Raw genomic sequence first — 15425 nt, forward strand, 5'->3', positions numbered from 1 at the left:
TTTGACCAGAGGTAGCCTCTACCTTCTTTAACTTGCAAACTCAATCTGAGGTAACAGGGAGAGGGGAATTGTGGGTAAGAGTTTAGCTCGAGAGTTTGTGACTGACGCAAACTTGGAAAATGGCAGGCTCGGTTCTGAGCTCGGAACCGATACCCATACGTAATGACTGAACGAGGATCAACAGTACAGATGGAACGTTATGGTAAGACAACTTCTTTTTTTGGTACTGATTTTTAAGAATAAGGGTGATGTGCAGAGCTGTAGTTACTACAGAGGGATTAAACTGATCAGTCACAGCATGAAGTTATGGGAAAGAGTAGTGGAAGCTAGGTTAAGAAGGGAGGTGATGATTAGTGATCAGCAGTGTGGTTTCATACCAGGAAAGAGCACTACAGATGCGATGTTTGCTCTGAGAGTATTGATGGAGAAGTGCAGAGAAGGTCAGAAGGAGTTGCATTGTGTCTGCGGATTTAGAGAAAGCATATGACAGGGTGCCTAGAGAGGAGTTTGTGGTATTGTATGAGGAAGTCGGGAGTGTCAGAGAAGTATGTAAGAGTGGTACAGGATATGTACGAGGGTAGTGTGACAGAGGTGAGGTCTGCGGTGGGAGTGACAGATGCGTTTAAGGTGGAGGTGGGATTACATCAAGGATCAGCTCTGAGCCCTTTCTTATTTGCAATGGTGATGGACAGGTTGACAGACGAGATCAGACAGGAGTCCCTGTGGACTATGATGTTTGCAGATGACATTGTGATTTGTAGTGAGAATAGGGAACAGGTGGAGGAGACCCTGGAGAGGAGGAGATGTGCTCTAGAGAGAAGAGGAATGAAGGTTAGCAGGACTAAGACAATATATGTGTGTGAATGAGAGGGAGGATAGAGGAATGGTGAGTATGCAGGGAGTAGAGGTGGCAAAGGTGGATGAGTTTAAGTACTTGGGATCAACAATTCAGAGTAATGGTGAGTGTGGAGTGTGGAAGAGAGGTGAAGAAGAGAGTACAGGAAGGATGGAGTGGGTGGAGAAGAGTGTCAGGAGTAATTTGTGACAGACGAGTATCAGTAAGAGTGAAAGGGAAGGTCTGCAAGAGGGTAGTGAGACCAGCTATGCTATGTGTGTTGGAGACAGTGGCATTGACAAAAAGGCAGGAGTCCGAGCTTGACGTGGCGGAGCTGAAGATGTTAGGATTTGCATTGGGTGTGATGAGTATGGACAGGATTAGGAATAAGTATATTAGAGGGTCAGCCCAGGTTGTAAGGTTTGAAGACAAAGCCAAAGAGGCAAGATTATGATGGTTTGGACATGTGCTGAGGAGAGATGCAGAGTATATTGGGAAAAAGATGCTAAGGATGAAGCTGCCAGGTAACAGGAAAAGAGAAAGGCCTAAGATAAGGTTTATGGATGTGGTGAGAGAGGACATGCAGGTGGCTGGTGAGATAGAGCAAGATGCAGAGGACAGGAAGAAATGGAAACAGTTGATCTGCTGTGGCGACCCCTAATGGGAGCAGCCAAAAGAAGAAGTCTGTAGTTTGCCAGTGTCCTTGTTCATTTCTATGATAATTCATTCCATGGCTTTGCATACAAGACTTGTCAGACTGATAGGTCTGTAGTTCTTGTGGTCAGCTGATGGTCCACCCTTGTGAAGAATGATGACTGTTGCGGCCCTCCATTCACCTGGCACGTAACCTGCTTTGAGGCTGTAGTTGAAGAGTGCTTCAAGTGATGCTGTTAGGTCATGTTTTACGTTATTTAGGAGGCATCCGGGAATATTGTCAGGGCCCACTGAAGCACCTTCAGGACCTGCTCCCTGTTGATAGTTGGAGGATGTGTTAGAAGGGATTTCACAGGGGATAGTGGAAATGAAGTTAGAGCTCGAATTATTAGCCAATAGATTTTTCTATGGCACCCGGGTCAGTGAAGTTTGTGAAATTTACCACCAGTTCTGCATACTGCTGAGTGTTACCATTAAGGTTTATTACATAGCTGAAGAAGGCTTTGTGACTGTCCTTAGCCATGGAGGCTATTTTGACCTTTTAATTGGTATTGTTGGACTTCATTAGACCTCTTAGAAGCTCTGTGATTCATCTAAAGAAAAAAAAAACTGTCTTGTGTTGCTCTTTCTGATTTTGCCCATGGCTTTTTTTCTTTTGTTATATAGTCTGTTAAGGTAAGGATTCCACTAGTGTGGTTTATTTTTGGTGTTGGATCTAGGTTACCTCTGCCAACCTCAATGCAGCCATTTACATGTTTGTCCAGAGTTTTTGTAAATTATTAAGCATAGGTAGCTGTGTGTTCTGGGTTTGGAGGAGCAGTGGGCACTGACTCTGGACAAGCTGTCACTTAATAGAATGTAGTTTGTTTTAGAATAGCTCCTAACATTTCATATGTTCATATGTGTATACTAAGCTAATGACCACTAGGGACCTTGTAAGCCTAGCCATTCAACCCAAATGTGGCCCACAAATTTGATTTGTGTAGGTGTGATAGACTGACTGCCTATGAGAGACACAAGAACCAGACCAGGGGTGAATTTCCAATTACCCATCCATTGGTCCAAGTTGCACTTAAAAAGAGATGGGGAGAACTTTGCTTCACATGGATGGGGAGCCTATTCCAGAGAAATTGAATTCTCTGAGAAACCTATCTGCCTGTCCATCATGTCCTGTTTATGTCACATGCAACATTTAGATCTTTTAATCTACTATTTCTGATGCAGTTTGTTTTGCTGATGTGCAAAACTTTCATCAAAACAGGGTCAGGTGATGTCTTGTATGTAAGGCAAATATTTCTCAGAAGTCTCTATGATTCTGAATAAAGAGACAGGGCTTTGAGGTGTTCAGTGTAGGACACTGTATTTACTCCCATGTTCCAATTGCTGTTTTGTGTCTCATATGGTGCATACCAAAGGGAACATTATACTCTGATGGGTCTGATAAGGGCTGAGTACAGTGGTATGACAACCTCTCTGGACCTACATGCTATGCCCTTGCTTATAAGGCGAGCAACATAGAAGGATTTCTTACTATCTTGGGACACATGCTGGTTGAAAGCTGAGTTACTATTTGCATGAGTTCCCAGATCCCTGATTAGTGAATCAACTTTTAAGGGTGTATTATTGATGATGTTAGCCAGGGTGTTAGACTTCCCAAAAGGTTCTATAATGCATTTCTTGATATTGAGTGTTAAGCCATGGCTTTGGCACCAAGCTTTTATCTGTATTAGACCTTCCTGAAGGGCATTCTCATCTTGGAGGATTCAATGAGTGCTTCCAGTTTGCAGTCATCTGTGAACATGGTCAGCTAAAGGTTTTTGACATTGGATTTGACATCCGAGAAATAGAAGCCAAAGAGGAGAGCACAGACATATTCACCCATACACGCAGACACAAACGTGCATACATATAGACACCCACATATATACAGATACCCAGACGTATGCACACAATAAATATGTATGTATATATTCTCATACACGCATACTTTCATACACATAGACACACACTCTCTGTATGTGTATATATACATGCGCGTGCACACACACACTGTGTGTATCCCTGTATATTTGTGCACCCACACACACACTATACGTGTGTGTGTGTGTGTGTGTGTGTGTGTGTGTGTGTGTGTGTGTGTGTGTGTGTGTATGTATGTATAGATATATAGATATATATATATATATATATATATGTATGTATAGATACACAGACATGCACACACACTGTATATTGTTATGTATGCACTCGTATACACACACACTCTCCTGCACACTCTCATACACACACGCATACACACTGTGTGTATGTATATATCTACACACACACACACACACACACATATATATTTATATATGTATGCATACACACGCATTTTCTACACACATGCGCACACAAATATATATATGCATAGACATACATGTATGGGTATACCCACACGCATATTAACGCACACACTGTAATCTATATTTATCTATACATAGATATATATTACACACACACACATATATCTATGTGTGTGTGCGCGCGTTCACACAGACGTGCACAAATGTATACAAACACACACACATTTATATATACACATTTACACACTTTTTTACACACACACACACACACACACACACACACACACACACACACACACACACACACACACACACACACACACGTGTATGCCAAGAAGGAAGAAGTAGTTAATGTATAAGATGAAGCACGAGCATGGGAAAACTTTTTTACTTTGTTAAAGTAATTTTTTTTTTTGTCACTCAGTGTGCTACAGCGTGGATGTGGGAAGAAGGTTAAGTATTTCAAGTGTGTGTGTGTGTGTGTGTGTGTGTGTGTGTGTGTGTGTGTGTATGTATGGATTTTTGTGGAGACACAGGTCCATAGGTGTTTACTAGGCTAATGACCACGAGGGCCTTTTTAAGCCTAGCCATGCATCCCAAATCTCTGAGTTCTGATACCCTTGATAAATATAAGCATGGGCCTGGGAGATGAACCATTTACAGGGTTACCTGTTTGCATCAGAGACATAGGTGCCAAATCAGTGATGAATTACCAGTTTCCCATCCAGTTGTCCAAGTTGCTCTTGAATTGGATTAGGGAGGAACTCTGCTTCACATGGATAGGGATCCTGTTCCATAGACAGGTTTGTCTCTGGGATACATGCCTATCTCTCCAGCAGGTCCTATTTATATTGCAGGCAAGGTTTAAGCATAAGCATGGACAAACTACTGAAGGGGATCATGGGAGAAAATGCTTCATTTGGTGTCATTTGAGTGCTTCTGCATATATGGATACTAAATGAATTGTATACCCCAACAACACTTTCAATGGCATGTCCATGTCTGCACAAGTAGCTTTACTGACAAAAAAATTAAACATTTCTCTCAATGACGCTTTCATTAGTTTGTCCATCTGCACACAAGCACTTCACTGACACCAAATTGAACATTTCCCCCAACGATCCCCTCGGAAGTTTCTCCATGTGTGTCCAAGCAATTCACTGACACCAAAAGGAACATTTCTTCCAAACGATCCCTTCTCTAGCTTGTCCATGTCTGCACAAGCATGTCACTGACACCATAAGAAACACTTCCCCAAAGATGCCCGCACATTGACTTTACTAATGACAAAATGAATAATTTCCCCAAATGAACCTTTCTGAAGTTTGTCCATTATTGCCGGAGACATTCACTTGCACCAAATAAAGCATTTCCCCCAGTGATCATTTCAGTAGTCAATGTGTGCATACGCAGTTCACTGTCACCAAATAGAGCATTTCTCCCAGTGATCCCTGGACAAGCACTTTTGACACCAAATGAAGCATTTCCCATAGCAACTCCTCCAGTAGTTTGTCCATGTATTCACAAACACTTAATTGACACCATATTTAACATTTCCTGCAGCTATCCCTTCAGTTGATTTTCCATGTCTGCATCAACACTTCTCTGACACCAAATGAAACATTTTTGCCCAGCGACACCTTCAGTAGTTGTCCATGTCTGACTTAGCACTTTGAAAGCAAAATGAAACGTTTCCACAAATGATTCCCTTCACTAGTTTGCTCATGTCTGCACAACCACTTCACTGGCAACAAATGAAGCATTTCCATCACCAATTGCTTCAAAAGGTTCTCCATGTATACCCAAGCACTTCCCTAACATCAAAGTGAAACATTTCCCTATAGACCACTTCAGTAATCTGTTCATGTCTGCACAAGCACTTCAGTGTTATTAAATGAAACACTTACCCCAGTGATCCCTTTAGTAGTTTGTCCATGTATGGCCAAGCAGTTTTACTGATACCAAATGAATCATTTCCCTCAACGGTCCCTTCAGTAGTTTGTGCACGCATACGCAATCACTTCAGAGATAGGAAATGCAACATTTCCCCAACAATCCCATCACAAGTATGACCATGTCTGCACAAGCACTTCAGTGATATCAAATGAAACACTTACCCCAATGATCCGTTTAGTATTTTGTCCATGTATGAACAAGCACGTTTACTGAGATCAAATGAACCATTTCCCCAAAGACACATTCAATAGTTTGTCCATGCAAACCCAAGCAATTCACCAACACCAAATGAAACATTTACCCCAACAATCTCCTCAGTAGTTTGTCCGTGACTGCACAAGAACTTCACTGATACCGAATGGAACTTTGCCGTCAATGATACCTTTAGTAGTTTCTCCATGTGTCCATGCACTTCACTGGCGCCAAAAGGAAAATTTCCCCAAACAATCCCTTCAGTAAGTTGTCTGTCTGCACAAGCATATCACCGATACCAAATGAAACATTTCCACCAATGATGCCTGCACAAAGACTTCAGTGATGACAAAACAAATAATTTCCTCAAATGAGCCCTTCTGTACTTTGTCCATTATTGCTAAAGTCATTCACTGGCACCAAATAAAACATTTCCTCCAGCGATCATTTTAGTAGTACGTCCGTGTCTGTACAGGCACTTTTGCTGACACCAAAATAAATACTTCCCCCAATGACTCCTTCAGCTGTTTGTCCATGTCTGCACAAATAGTTCACTAACACCAAATCAAACATTTCCCCTAGTGATCCTTTCAGTACTTCTTCCATTTATGCCCAAGCACTTTTGTGACACCAAATGGAACATTCACACCCAATGATCTCTTTAGTAGTTCCTCCATGCATGCACAAGCACTTCAATGACATCGTGAAACATTTCCCCCAATGATCCCTTTAGTAGTTTGTCCATGTCTGCCTAAGCAGCTCACTGTCGCCAAATGGAACATTTCCCCCAGCAATCTTTGGACAAGCACTTGTACTGACACCAAATGAAGGAATCTGATGTTATCCATGTCATTATTGATCACAGATGGGTGTAGTATTCAACCTCTGATCCAAACTGGCACTAAAAAAGACCGCTCTTGAGCTCAAGCTCCTCCCCTTCCCAAGATCACTTCCTACCCACAACCCTTAGATCTCGTTTGAAACGATTTCCAAAAAGATGTGCTTCCTGAAGCTTTCACTTATCTTTACAGATAAGTGTCCTTTCTTCTTCATTTGGGGGGGGGTATCTTTCCTTTCATAGTTTCGTACCTCTTTTTTTGTTCTAAGTGGTTTTCCTCCCCTCTTGGTAGGTTTTGGGTAGTTTTTCATAGGTCCTGCCCTGATTCCCACTCTGTCCTCCCGGTCTTGAGTTCTTCTATCCCTTCTGTTTTTTTACCCCACCCAGGCGTGTGTGTGTGTGTGTGTGTGTGTGTGTGTGTGTGTGTGTGTGTGTGTGTGTGTGTGTGTGTGTGTGTGTGTGTGTGTGTGTGTGTGTGTGTGTGTGTGTGTGTGTGTGTGTGTGTGTGTGTGTGTGGTGTGCAGGTATGTCTGAAAAACCCACTGGACTCAAATGATGTTCTTCGTCCAGTCAGAAGTTACCTAATGCTGACATGCACTAGGAATGTGACTATTGCCTAAAAGAGCCTCATCTGGAGGGTTGAGTGTGATATTTGCACTGGATTCAACCCCAGCGCTCTTCTAGAGCAGAGACATCAGCTTTTGCTTAAAGGGCTTGCCAAAGGGGGTTCCCTGGTTAACGGTTCCCCCTCCAAGCCAAAGTCAAATACCAAGAGGAAGTCCTCTTCCTCTCGATTTACCTGCCAAAAAGCAGAGTCGCTCTGATCGTAGCTCCCCGGATCAAAGTCCAACCTATGTGGCTTCGTATTTGGGCTCTTTATCTCCAAGAGCCCCAGCTCCCACTGTCGGATCAGAGTCCTCAGATCCGATCCCTCCATCTAAGTTTTCGGATCCAACCAGACCCTCAGATCCGACGGTTTTGTCGGATCAGATTATTATTAAAACTCCCATTCCACACTCAGGAGATCGAATCCAAGGATGGTCTAGCAGGTCTCCTTCACAAGACCGTAGGCCATCAGCTAGGTCGGGGCCATTCCTCCATATCCTCCCATTCCATCAGGAGCCTGCTGCTGTCAGACATGGATAGGATGATGAGCAACCCATCCAGGTTCAGTTCCCCAAGATCAGAGCATCCCTAGGGAGAGGCCAACAGTGTTTGGTATTGTTTCCTTTCCCACACTGTTTGGGTCCCTGGCAGTATCCGCTCCGTTGGCCTTGGAGCTGACTATGCATCAGGCTCGCGATGTCACTGGGGTCAGAGGGGAAGGGGGTCTGGGCCGGAGTTTTCAGTTTCCCTCCCTTTGGGGGCCTCCGCTTTAGACAGCTCAGGGCCTATATCATCTGGGAACATTGGTGCTGTGTCAGGGTCCCCTCTTCCATCCCAGTCGGCTGTGGCTGGTGGGGAGGAGGGGGAGCTTCTTCCAGTCCGGCTTTCCAGGCGATCGAGAGGACTGTCTCTGGATGGGCAGCTGCCTCTACCTTGGCTCCGGATCTACCCAGCCTCATTTGACGTTTGGTGGTGAGACCTCCTCATCCTACCAGGGTCAGCCCTCCCATAAGAACCTCCAGATGGGCATTACCCCCATCAGGGTCCCTTCCTCTTCCGAGTCCTCCCTGGAGCCTGCTGTGGAGGGCCCTCCCCAGAAGAGGACTTGCAAGAGGAGACCCTTGGTCTCCCCTCGAGAGTCCCTCGTTAAGGACACTGATTTCGAGAAAGGAGATGGGTCCATCAGACATTCATTTGAGGAGGCATCCTTTGGGAACATCCTTGAGTTCCTTAAGAGTGAGGTGGTTGGTCTTCTCCACCCCGTCTTTAGAGAAATCCATCTTCTTGAAGAGCTTCTGATGAGCTTGTCCTGCTCATTTCCACAAGGGCGTGGAAGGAGCCAGACACAATAAAACCTGTTCTAAGAATAGCTGATAAATTTCTGAGTCTCCTATAGATAACGCCATTTGGATCAAAGGTGTTCGCGTTGATGCCGCAGTCACCAAAAAGGAGCTCGCTGAACAGAGCTCCATGACCCAGCCCCTGAACAGGGAGTCTCGGGCTATTGACTGCTTTCAGAAGCATGCATTTGCCTCTGCTACATTTGGACTGAGGACAACAAACTACATGGGACACTTTACCCAACTGCAAGGGATTTGGTATCAGAACTGTCCAGTTCCCTTTCCGAGTTGCCACCTCCAGAGAGTCTTGGGTTAGTCTCACCAAAGCTATTTCCTCTTTACTTCCCTAGCTAATGCCTTGATGAGGTTGATCTCAAATGGTGTGGAGGCCACCTCTCAAGCGGGGGGTACAGGCATTGCTATTATGCATCATACCTGGCTTAGTCTTTGCTGGTTTGCGGAACACTTCAAGGCATCGTTTACTAATGCCCTTTCGGCAGGTCAACATTGTTTGGGTCCTCAATCAAAGAAACCTTAACCTGTAGTGAGCAGGAGGGAAAGACTTTGTCCACAGTCAGGATGAAGTTTTCTACTCCCTAGTTATCCTTTTCCAAGAATCAGAGGGGTAGTAAGAAACTGTGGTGCTGCAGATCTCACTCTTTCTTCCAGGACACTCCTCAGGAATCCTCTTCCAGTTGGGGAAGGGGTTTGAAAGCAGATGCCGCCCCAGAGGCAGAGGATGTTTGCAGAACCAGGGCTCCCGGGAACCCTTCTCGAAGCCCCCTCAGTGCTCCTGAGGCACTGTCTGGCTGTCCTGCCCTGGAGGCATTCGGGGGTCATTTTTCCCTGCACCCACTAGCTTGGGCAACTATTACCTCAGATCAGTGGGTGCTAAACATCATATCCAGGGGATACTTCATACCTTTTTTTCAGGTCCCTTCTAATCAAAAGTCTCTCCCGGACATTCCACCCCACCAAAGGGAGTTGGCCCTCAAGACCTCCTTCAAAAAAGAGCCATCCAGGAGGTCCCAACAGGACAACAAGAGTCTGAAACTTACTATCGCTTCTTTTTGGTGCCCAAGAAAACTGGGGACCTATGTCCCATTCTGGACGCAGTGTTCTAAATTTGTTGGTCAAGAAGTCAGAGTTCCAGATGGTCACTGTTCAGTCCATTCTGCCACTTCTGTGCAAGAAGTGTTGGATGTGCTCAGTAGATCTGAAGGATGCATACAATCATATAAAGATTGACAGACTCTCCAGGAGATATCTGTGCTTCTGGCTTGGGGCCAATCAGTACCAGTTCAGAGCTCTGCTCTGTCACCCCCCCCCCCCACACGTGTTTACCAAATGTATGGCAGTGGTAGCATCCCATCTCTAGCTGCAAGATTTTCAGGTCTTTCCGTACCTGGACAATTGGCTCCTCACAGCACCTACAAGGCATCAACTCACTCAGGCCATGGACTATACACTCAAGTCTCTTTCAGGATCCAGGCAATCGCAGTCAACCTTCCCAAATCTCTTGTCCTGTGCCAGAACCTGGAATTTATTGGGGTCCTTCTGGACACTGTGTCAGTGACTGTAGCACTTTCCCTGTACAGAGTTGAGATGATTCAGGAACAGGTCTGTCTGTCTTCAGGATGTGAAGAGTCCCTCATTATATTTATTGTTGCAAGCCCTTGGATCAATGGCGGTGGCGATTCAGTTAGTCCTTTTCGCCAGATACCACATGCGAGTTTTACAGTGAACCCTTGCGGTGCAGTGATCAGATCACCTTCATCCCATGTCCATGACCATCAGGATTTCTCAGCTCTGCAGACGTTGCCTTGCATGGTGGCTCCAAGCTCAAGACCTTCTTCTAGGCTGACCTTTTTGTCTTCCCCAGCCCCAAGCCATGGTCACCACGAATGCCTCCCTGTTGGGGAGGGGGAGGACATTACCAAGGAAGGACTGTCCAAGGTACATGGTCCCCTTTAGAGACCAAATTGCACATCAGTGTCCTGGAGATGAGAGCAGTTCTTCTAACGTTGCAAGCCTTTCAGGACTGCCTCCCTCTTGGGACTGTTGCAATTCAGACAACATAGTGGTGGCCTCATACATCAACAAACAGGGGAACACTATCTAATCCCCTGTGCAGAGAGGCCATGAGAGTGTGGTAATGGGCGATGTCTTCCAGGTGCTTTCTTCTTGCAAAGCATTTTCCCAGCAGTTCCAGTGTGCTTGCAGACAAACGCAGCAGATATATCCTTAGTCCTCACAAGTGGTTCCTGAATCTGTCAGTGGCACATCAGATATTAAGCCGTTGGGATCTTCCTTGCTGCGATTTGTTTACCTCCTCGATCAGTCACATGCAACAATTACTTTGCCCTGATCCCCCCAATGGGGGAGGCAACCAGGGGGTTCATGATTGGCCACCGGGTATTCTGTACACTTGTCCCCCAACTCCCCTTGTTCCCAGAGTCTTACAGAAACCTCGTCGTCTGATGGCTCCTCTCATCCTCATTCCCCCCTTCTGGCCTTGTCCTACTTTGTTTTCCCTCCTTTGGTCTCATCTAAAATATCCGCCTTGAATATTAGATCCAGACCCGGATCTCATTTCCCAGTCTTGGGGATTTCCTCTTCCCAACCTCTAGTCTCCTCAGCTGACTGCTTGGTACCGCCAGTTCCAATGATTGTAAACCAGTAAAGATAAGGACATTATTTTGGCTTCTTAAAAGCCTTCTACTAAGAAGGTGTATTCCAGCAAAGGGAAAAGGTTTTCTTTTTGGCTCAACAATGTAACTTGGATCCCTTTTCGGCTTCTATTTCTGACATTTTGTTGTTTCTGGCCTGTCTTTTTTTCCACAGGGAACTAGTTTCTCTACAGTCAAACTGTCTGCTGTATCCAACTTCCATTTAAATGAAAGTGCTACTTTCTCTTCTAGGCTGTACAGGGCCTTTCTCAATGGGGTCTTTTTGCTCAGACCACCTATCAAAGATCCTTCCCCTCCTTAGGACCTCACTCTGGTGCTGCAGTCCTTGACAAAACACCCTTTTGAGCCTACTGCTACCTGTGACCTCAAGTTGCTGTCTTGGAAGACAGCCTTTTTGGAGGCCATTACCTCTGCCAAGAGGGTCTCCAAATTGCACGCTGTTTGCATTAAGCCCCCTCTTCATGATTTTTTCATAAGGATAGAGTCTCTCTCTCTTCATTCCTAAATTGGCCTTCGAGGCTAATCTTAACCATTCTGTTCAGCTCCCTGTATTTTTTCTCAAATTTTCAAATAAAGGAGAATCTAAGCTGCATTGTCTGGATGTGCATAGGCAGTTACATTTCTACTTGAAGAGAACAGAAAATTTTCAAAAATCCGATCAGCTTTTTGTGGCCTTTTCTCAGCCTAAGAAAGGGCAGGTAATTTCCAAGGTTGCTATTTTTCATTGGATCGTTAGCTGTATTGTTTATATTTATGAGATCAATCCCATGAAGCTATCTAAGCCAGTTAAAGCTCACTTCACTAGGTCGGTGACCACTTTTTCTGCATTCTTGGCAAAGCTTTCCTTAGATGATATTTGTGCTGCTGCTACTTAGTCCAATCCCCATACCTTTGTGACACTTTAGTTGAACTTGGTGTCTAGGGGCAGGGCATCCTTTGGTTCTTCTGTGCTCCGGCATGTCTTTCCTTGAGGCCTCCCAGTGTTGTTGGTAGTGGAGATTTTGACCCATCCATGATCAATAATGACGTAGATAGCACCAGATAAGTACTTGGAATAACTTGGAATCTGGGCTATCCAGTGTCATTATTCATCACGTTCCCACCCCCCTTCCCCCTCCTTCTGGTGTCTGAGGAGTTATGGAGGAATGTTTTCTTAGTATCTCTTTCCATTTTATAGGCAGTCTTCACTGCTGTCTTTTTTTTCTATCCAGCAGACTCGATCTGAGGTTTGTGAGTAGCAAGGGATCTTGGGAAGGGGAGGAGTTTGAGCTCAGGCACTATCTTTTTAGTGCCGGCTCAGATCCAAGGTCAGATCCTACACCCATCCATGATAAATAAAGACACTGGATAGCCCAGATTCCAAGTTATGGTAAGTACATAACTTTTTTTCCCAAGGAACTCCTCCATTAGTTTGGCATGTATGCACAAACACTTAATTGACACCATATGTAACATTTCCTACAGTTATCCCTTTAGTAGTTTTTCCATCTTTACACGGACACTTCACCGACAGCAAATAAAACATTTCCTCCAACAACCACTTCAGTAGTTTCTCCATGTGTACGCAAGCACTTCCCTGACACACAATGAAACATTTCCTCTAGGAACACTTCGATCGTTTCTCCATGTCTGCACAAGCACTTCAATGACACTGATATGCGTTCCTATTTTGAGCCAGTCTGCACTTCATTGTAGGCTTTATCCAGCTATCTTGAGCTAAGAAGTCAAGAGGTATGCAAACCTCTTAACTGCTGCTGCTCGATTGTTTTCACTCTTCACGTTAGTATATACATGCGCACACACACACACTTTTGCTCTCATTCATGCAGGCACACATACACTCTGTTTCTCTCTCTCGCTCTCTCACACATACACACACACACACACACACACACATATACACACACACACACACACACACACACACACACACACACACACACACACACACACACACACACACACACACACACACACACACACACACACACACACACACACACACACACACATACATACATACACACACACAGAAATATGCACACACACACAGAAATATAAACACAAATACACACACTCTTTTTTTTTTTTTTTCCCCTTAAACTTGATGAGTGTAAAATAACTGCTGGTTCGGTGTCACTCGCACTGTCAGGCATGCATACACTGACACACGCACAGGTTTTTTTTTTTTTTTTTTTTTTAACTTGCTGCATAACAAAACCGCTGCTTAGCGAGTGTGAAATAGCAGCCATTAGCTTTCATTCAATCCTAGTTCCATGGCATTATACACATGCACTCACATACAGTCACATATACACCCACTTGCGAACACTAGCATACATACAGTCATGGACATCGCATACACACACACACACACACACACACACACACACACACACACACACACACTTTCTCTTTTTCTGATGTCCCTTTTCCCTGGCACAGCTTTCTTTATTTTAAATCTGAGCTAGGGGCATAGTTCCCAATCCAATGAAAGTCGTAGAGAAACATAAGTCCACATATTATTTTATCCTGGCAGCTGAAATAAGAGTGGAGCTGTGGATTTACAGGATATTTAAAAGTAAAGTGACACTGTGGGTGGGAATGAAAGTCACATTTCAAAGTAGGCGTGACTTCTGTTAGCTTAACTTGGATAACTTGGACCTGAATTTTAAACACTGGGAATAGCCTCTTTAATGTCTGTTCCTGCATACTGTTCCACATTTGTATGTATCTAGTTGATTGCAGTAACCTATATCAGTCCTTTGATTCTTTATACAGCGCTTTTGGGTTGTACACCAAGAAAGGAGAGTCACTCATGGCCAGTAGACTTTGTGTGGAGCTGCTGCTGTATTTCAGCAGCTTTGCAGACAGCGTGTAAGTAGTTTTATTTCAAAGTGATTACTCTGTGTTTTTGTATATTTATGTACAATTTTGTCAATATACATTTGAGTACTATCAACATGTGCTGCTTTGGTGGCAGTATGTTTGTGTTACCCTGCGGGGTGAAGAGCAAGACTTGAAGCACTATGTGTTCCCACTAGACCAGGTTTTTAGTAGATACGTGGCTACTTGGGGCTGATGTGTCTGTTTGGCAAAGTAGTGTCTCAACATTTTTTGCAGTCAGGGATGTTGCTTTTTATCTAGCTATTTTCACATGCACCCATTACTCCTCCAGTCATATCACCTTTCACTTTCAGTCCAGACTACTTTTACATCACGTTAATTCCCCATGCATACCTTCTAGTGTCAGTACTACTTCCAACTTCAGAGCTCTTCATTACATCACTTCTTAGTTTCTCACCACATAAACTAGATTTTTCATCTTTCTGGCAATAAGTAGTACCTCCCTCTGCTGCAGTACTATCCCCCCACAGTTGTTAGACCAAGCCTTTTAGCTTATTCACATACTCACACGTACTGTTGATGTTCATCGTGTTTCACCGTTGCAGTCATTACACTAGGGTTATCCTGCTGGCAGGCGATCCGTAATCGGCCCAAGTTCCAAAGTCTTGGTCCGGCGTCGGTTGCGGTCGCCTCTTCCCTGACTTCAGTGTGCCAGGGGTATAAAAGTTGCAACAGACGCCATTTTCTCCCAGTCTTTATTGCCGCGCGGTGCCCAAAGCATAAGCAGTTCGCAAGTGCCGGTCGGCCGACTCCTGAGATTTTCAAAATTGAATTTCAGAACCAAAGTCTTCAATAAAGCTAAGTACCCCCTTGGGGAAACTTTTTCTTGCTCCAGACCGATGTCAGTAAAAGTTAATAATTGTATTTCTTGTGGGAAGCAAATTCCTCATAAGGACTTTCACTCTTACTGCATTCCTTGCCTAGGCCCTGACCACGACGTCACTAGTTGTCAGGTTTTGTGCTAGATTTAATAAACGCATTATTAAACGTCGGTTTGATTTTGCTTTACATTATTTTGGACGAAGATTTAATTACATAATGCCGTCGGAACAACCGATGACC

The 15425-nt window shown here is 44.4% G+C and overlaps 1 protein-coding gene across 1 annotated transcript in view; it reads left to right on the top strand.

The window, feature by feature from the left end:
- LOC122799885 (cyclin-I-like) overlaps positions 1-15425 on the top strand; it is a 468895-nt gene that overhangs the window by 322425 nt on the left and 131045 nt on the right. The window lies entirely within an intron of this gene.

This window comes from Protopterus annectens, chromosome 4.part0, assembly GCF_019279795.1.
Source record: "Protopterus annectens isolate FY-2018-M chromosome 4.part0, PAN1.0, whole genome shotgun sequence".
Classification (NCBI taxonomy): domain Eukaryota; kingdom Metazoa; phylum Chordata; order Ceratodontiformes; family Protopteridae; genus Protopterus; species Protopterus annectens.